Source organism: Salvelinus sp. IW2-2015, linkage group LG1, assembly GCF_002910315.2.
Source record: "Salvelinus sp. IW2-2015 linkage group LG1, ASM291031v2, whole genome shotgun sequence".
Taxonomy (NCBI): domain Eukaryota; kingdom Metazoa; phylum Chordata; class Actinopteri; order Salmoniformes; family Salmonidae; genus Salvelinus; species Salvelinus sp. IW2-2015.
Window position 1 is genome coordinate 35,928,627 of NC_036838.1, and position 6,998 is coordinate 35,935,624.

Sequence of the window (6,998 nt, forward strand, 5' to 3'; positions counted from 1 at the left end):
ATCAGCTGGTACTGAATACTCACTGCTTTTCCATATCAGCTCTAAGCAGATACAGTAGGCCTACTCACTGTTTCCAAATCAGCTGTTTGCAGATACTTACTGTTTCCAGATAAACTGGTACCGGATTGGATAGTAACTGTTTCCAGATCAGCGGTTTGGAATGGATGTGGCTGGGCAGAACCAGTGCATCTGGTTAGGTAAACACAACCAGCAGGGGAAGGAAGCACATAATGAAGCTTTTTCACGAAGACCAGCATCAAATTTTCACATCATCCTTTTAGTCTGTGTAGAGAAAATTAAAAAAGGTTGTAGCCTACCATGTTGTGAGGTAGGTTGTTGTGGTGGATGTAACAACAATCAGCTTTTCTCCCCAACGTGATGGCTTGTATTTGCAAGTGAAGAATAAATAGGTGTCAAACGTCTTTACAACATCTACAAAATAACAAACAGGAGCAAATGAACAACTCCACAGCTCAAGATCCCGGATCAATCATGCATGACGTGGGACAGCACCTTTGTGAAACATTTAAAACAACTGGGAACTCTGAAATCTCTGACTTCCGACTTCAGTTCATTCATGACTGGGAACTCCTGAAAAAAAGAGCACCAACATGGAATTCCGAGTTGGTTGACAATTCAAAAAAACATTCCAGTCTGAGCTTGTTTTTTCCCGAATTCGAAGTTGTCTTCGAATGCATTGAATCCGAAAGTCTGAGATTTCCAAGTTCTCAGTTTTTAGTTGTTTTGAAAACGGCATCAGGCATGTTTCTAAATCTCCGACCTGAAGATCACGACGTCATGATTTGACCTAGTGTTTTTAATCTTCCCAGTTGTCTTGAATGCACCATCTGCCTAGCGTGGAGACACAAACAACATTTTTGGCCCACAAATTATTTGGCATGGCAAACCACAAACTCAAACACATTTCTGCTATTTTCACAGATAAATAACAATCATTATAAGGTGGAGAACCATTAGGCCTACTGTGATTAATAAACATATTTTCAATCAAGACTTTTAATCAGTGGCATGTTTTCTTTTGTTAGAATTAAGGCACGATCAGCTCCATGACACGTGTTGTTGTAGGCCTATCCAGTGAGCACCATCCGAAGCCGATGGACGTTGAAAATATGTAATTTTGCTCACTGTGTAATCTGGATCTTTTATGTACAATATGTGGGGTAAATGATAGAGTAATAGGCAGCAAGATAAAAGCTTTGGTATTTGCTTCATTTATACAATCCATGCTAGCACCTGAACACCAGATCAACACCATCACCTTGTGCCCCACCTGAAATGGGAGGGAGGAAGACAGCAAAGAGAGTACAGTGCCTTAGAGAAACTTAAGAGCTATACTTGTTGATTGCCAATGTATGTGCTAATATGTGTAATGTTAACAAATTATCATACAGTATCTACTGTATTTGCTGCCTCCTACATATTCAGAGGAATATATGCAAGAGAGTAGCCAGGTGGACATGTCACATACAGTTTGTGTTGGTAGTATCCCACTGGGAAAAACTGATTGAATCAACATTGTGTCCACGTCATTTCAACCCAAGAAATCTATGTGAGCAAATCAAATCAAATGTTATTGGTCACATGCACATTTTTTTAGCAGATGTTATTGCGGGTGTAGCGAAATGCTTGTTGATGTTGAATCAACATAGAAAACTGATTGGATTTGCAAAAAGCATTGGCCTCCCAAGTGGCGCAGTGGTCTAAGGCACTAGAGATTTTGGGTTTGAGTCCAGGCTCAGTTGCAGCAGGCCGTGACCGGCAGACCCATGGGGCGGTGCACAATTGGCCCAGCGTCGTCTGGGTTATGGGAGGGTTTGGCTGGCAGGGATGTCCTTTTCCCATCGCGCACTAGCGACTCCTGTGGCGGCCCGGGTGCAGTGCATGCTGACATGGTTTCTAGGTGTACAGTGTTTTCTCCGACACATTGGTGCTGCTGGCTTCCGGGTTAAGTGGGCATTGTGTCAAGAAGCAGTGCGGCTTGGTTGGATTGTGTTTCAGAGGACGCACGGCTCTCGACCTTTGCCTCTCCCGAGTCTGTACTGGAGTTGCAGCAATGAGACAAGACCGTAACTATCAATTGGATACCATGAAAAGGGGGCAAAAAAACCATAAGGGCATTTCCTACTCTAAATGTGAAATTGTGGTATTTTTTGTTGATTCCACATTGAATTCATGCTAGTTGACAGCTCCACCAAATCTATACATCAACTAAATGTTGAACTGACGTTTGTGCCCAGTGGGATGGTGTTCCGGGTGTACTCTACCATGTTGTAAAGAAGAGATAGTCATCTAGGTACATGGCTCCATTGCCTGTTGACTGTGCCATACCCACGCATTCCCTTTCCTACTGTTGTACACCCCCTTTTTCCCACCTCTCTCTTTTCCCATCCCTCCATTCTCATCCTCTCTCTCTCCCCCTATATTTCTTTCACTCTCCCTTCCCATTTCTCTCTCTTTCTATCTCCCTCTCTCTCTCTCTCTCTCTCTTTCTCTCTCTCCTTGCCTTAGCAGGCACTCAGAGCTGAAGGAAAGACTGGAGGGGTCACTGCATCGTTAGTCACCTGGACAGGTGGTATTTGGAGAGAGAGCTGCAGGCGATGGTTTCAGGAACAAGATGGGGTGTGGGAGACGCTCTTCTCTTGAGAACTTCCAGAAGAACTTTGCTTCTTCCCCTTCTACCCTTCTACCTACTCCCCTACTACCTCAGCAGAGACCAATAATACTAGCCTCTTAAGAACATAATACCTCCCAGTGTCAGAGATTCCCTCAGGCAGACAGCCAAGATCAGGACTAAACTGATTATGGGGATCAGGAGATATTTCTGAGCTGGGGAGCCATTTGAAACACTGTGTCAGTAGGATTTGCTCCCTGTCACCAGTACGCACTCATACATGTACACATTGACACACAACACACACGATCGCTCACACAATGGTTTGTTTATAGAGGGGAAAGGGAAAATGGTCTGTAATAAAGTTTTCAGAGTAAAAAGGACTACCTGTTTTGTTAACCTTTCCTCACTCTCCCCCCGTGCGTACTCTTACACCTTGATATCCACCTGAGACAGGTATGTAGCGTAACCCATGTGCAACCTGTAAAAGAAAAAGAGGGAGAAGAGAGACATCTGTCAATGAGAGGGAGGACAGGAAGAAGTGAAAGTACAAAGAGATCACAAATGAATGAGACCGCCCATCAACCCTCTGTCGCACTGCATTCCTCTCTCCACCTGGAGGAGCACAAAGGGATCCACCAGAATCTCATTGTTCTACTTGGTTGTGACAGAAAGAGAGAGGGAAGTGGCTCTTTTATTAAACAGTAAAATGTAACAATTTCACCTGTTTATGTTTATTGCAAGTACCTAACACTGCCTCCACAGTACACAGAATGAACAGAATGAATTGCAGTTATGTAGACTACAGGTGACAAAACCACTAGAATATTTTTTCTGTGAACATCAAACTCTTCTTCAAACTCCACATCACATCCTTTCTTCCTTTCTCATGCCTTTGATCAAGGACTATAGGCAATTGATGACTTTGTTCTGGACAGTGCTTCAGATCCTTATTACCAGAGAGTCGGCATCCTCCTCCCTGTGAATCCTATTTTGTAAGATCTTGCCAAAGAAACTATTCCATCCTCGATGGACAATTAAGTTATATTCTACATATTCTATTCTCTCTAAGCACCCTCTCCCAGCCATACTCTCTCCTAAATGCCCTCTGATGGGGAACTGGTATCGGGCCCCTAAACCTCCTGGATCCATAAGGAACTACAGAGGAGGATGACATCATGCCTCCAGATTATGGCTTTTGCAAGGGATGATTTACAACGTGACACACCTCACTCAGAACATCTGCATTGCAACTGGGAGCACCACACTCTATCTATTCCCCCTATCCACCATGGAGCAGTGACTCGCATGCATGGCGTAAATGTATTCAAAATGGCCACCCTTAGTCAAAGGTAACCAACCCTACTTTTCTGCCTGTTATTTGGTCAACAGCTGGCATGCAGTATCGAACACACACATATCACGCTCTGTAATGTTCACTACCTCTCGACGTCACCGGTCTACTAATCACCAGTCCTGGCAACCCATCTTTACACACACCTGGCCACCATCATTATGCACACCTGCATCTCATTATCATTAGTCACTCATGGACGTCAGTACTCCCTTGATTACCTACCCTTTATATAGCACTCTTTTGTTGTCGGTCATCAGGTACAGTAGTATTGTATTCTGTTGCCTCTTTTTCATTCCTTCAAAACATTCTCTATTTCATCCATACATCCTGGCTGATCTGTCCTCTTCATACATCCTGCCTGATCTGTCCTCCTGTCTTCTTCATACATCCTGCCAGTGTAACAGTTTAACTTTAGTACGTCCCCTCGCCCCGACGCGAACCAGGGACCCTCTGCACACATCAACAACGGTCGCCCAAGAAGCATCGTTACCCATCGCTCCACAAAGGCCGCGGCCCTTGCAGAGCAAGGGGAAACACTACTTCTAGGTTTCAGAGCAAGTGACGTAACTGATTGAAACGCTATTAGCGCGTACCCGCTAACTAGCTAGCCATTTCACATCCGTTACACCAGATCTGTCCTCCTGTCTTCTTCATCCATCCTGCCTGTACTGTCCTCCTGTCTTCTTCATCCATCCTGCCTGATCTGTCCTCCTGTCTTCTTCATACATCCTGCCTGATCTGTCCTCCTGTCTTCTTCATATATCCTCAGTCAGAGGATGTTGGTAAATAGAGGAAAAACCCTGACAATAAGCCCCCTTTCTATTGCTCAACTATTGTCCTAGAAGTACACAATGTACTGACACATCAAGTTGCCCATCACATAAGAACAATGAATTGACTAAATGGTCAGGAATGCTAAACCACAAAGCTGGACCATATATTGTACACAGGTTCTGTGACCCATTTTCACCATCTTCCCTAACATCTTCCTTACACTCTCAAATTGTTAACTTTTTGGTAGCACCAACTGGTAAGACACTTCTGGATGTGATCACTTGTGCTAGCAAGGCTGAGGTCCTGGGTTCAAGTCTCGGTGTAAGCCGAATCAGGGGGAAGTGGTACTCACTAAGCATGCAGCGTAACATCCTTTACTTAAGTGATACTTAATTTAAAAAAAATATTTAACCTTTATTTAACTAGGCAAGTCAGTTAAGAACAAATTCTTATTTACAATGATGGCCTACCAAAAGGCAAAAGGCCTCCTGCGGAGACGGAGGCCTGGGATTAAAATAAATAAATAAATACAGGACAAAACACACATCACAACAAGAGAGACAGCACAACACTACATAAAAAGAGACCTAAGACAACAAAATAGCAAGGCAGCAACACATGACAACACAGCATGGTAGCAACACAACACAACAACAACATGGTAGCAACACAACATGGTAGCAGCACAAAACATGGTACAAACACTATTAGGCATAGTCAACAGCACAAAGGTCAAGAAGGTAGATACAACAATACATCACATAAAGCAGCCACAACTGTCAGTAAGAGTGTCCATGATTGAGTCTTTGAATGAAGAGATTGAGATAAAACTGTCCAGTTTGAGTGTTTGTTGCAGCTCGTTCCAGTCGCTAGCTGCAGCGAACTGAAAAGAGGAGCGACCCAGGGATGTGTGTGCTTTGGGGACCTTTAACAGAATGTGACTGGCAGAACGGTTGTTGTATCTGGAGGATGAGGGCTGCAGTAGATTTTTCAGATAGGAGGGAGTGAGGCATAAGAGGGTTTTATAAATAAGCATCAACCAGTGGGTCTTGCGACGGGTATACAGAGATGACCAGTTTACAGAGGAGTATAAAGTGCAGTGATGTGTCCTATAAGGAGCATTGGTGGCAAATCTGATGGCCAAATGGTAAAGAACGTCAAGCAGCTCGAGAGTACCCTTACCTGCCGATCTATAAATTATGTCTCCGTAATCTAGCATGGGTAGGATGGTCATCTGAATCAAGGTTAGTTTGGCAGCTGGGGTTAAAGAGGAGCGATTACGATAGAGGAAACCAAGTCTAGATTTAACTTTAGCCTGCAGCTTTGATATGTGCTGAGAGAAGGACAGTGCACCGTCTAGCCATACTACCAAGTACTTATATGAGGTGACTACCTCAAGCTCTAAATCCTCAGAGGTATAATAACACCTGTGGGAAGAGGGGCATTCTTCTTACCAAACCACATGACCTTTGTTTTGGAGGTGTTTATAACAAGGTTAAGGGTAAAGAAAGCTTGTTGGACACTAAGAAAGCTTTGTTGTACACTAAGAAAGCTTTGTTGTAGAGCATTAGAATGCCTTAGAAGCCGGTGTTTGGAGGATATATTCGCACGGGTGAGGTTAGGCCCGAGAAGAAGTTGAGGGCCGGCAATCCATGTCAATATATCCTCCAAACACCGGCTTCGAGGGCATTATCACCTTTGTAAAACGGATTAGAAAAATGGCGCCGGAGGAGATGGCCACCGTTTTACGGTCTCCTAACCAATTGTGCTATTATGTGGGGGTTTTTGCGATATTTGTAAATTATTTTGTACATAATGTTTCTGCAACCATATCTTACGGCAGAAAAGAGCTTCTGGATATCAGGACAGCGATCACTCACCTCGGATTAGACTAAGATTTTTTCAACAACAACAACAACAACAAGCAGGACTCACACAATATTCTCCAAACACCCCGCAGGGCAGACATCCCAATTATTCGCATAAGGAAGCGACGCAGAGAAGGCAGAGCCGGATGCCTCGTCCGGATCCGCAGAAGGTGAGTAGGAAAGCTGCCGTTACCGTCAATATTACTCACCAACGTGCAATCATTAGACAATAAACTAGACGAGGTACGATCACAAATATCCTACCAATGGGACATCAAAAACTGTAATATCCTATGTTTCACGGAATCGTGGCTGAATGACGACATGGATATTCAGCTAGCGGGATACACGCTGCACCGGCAAGATA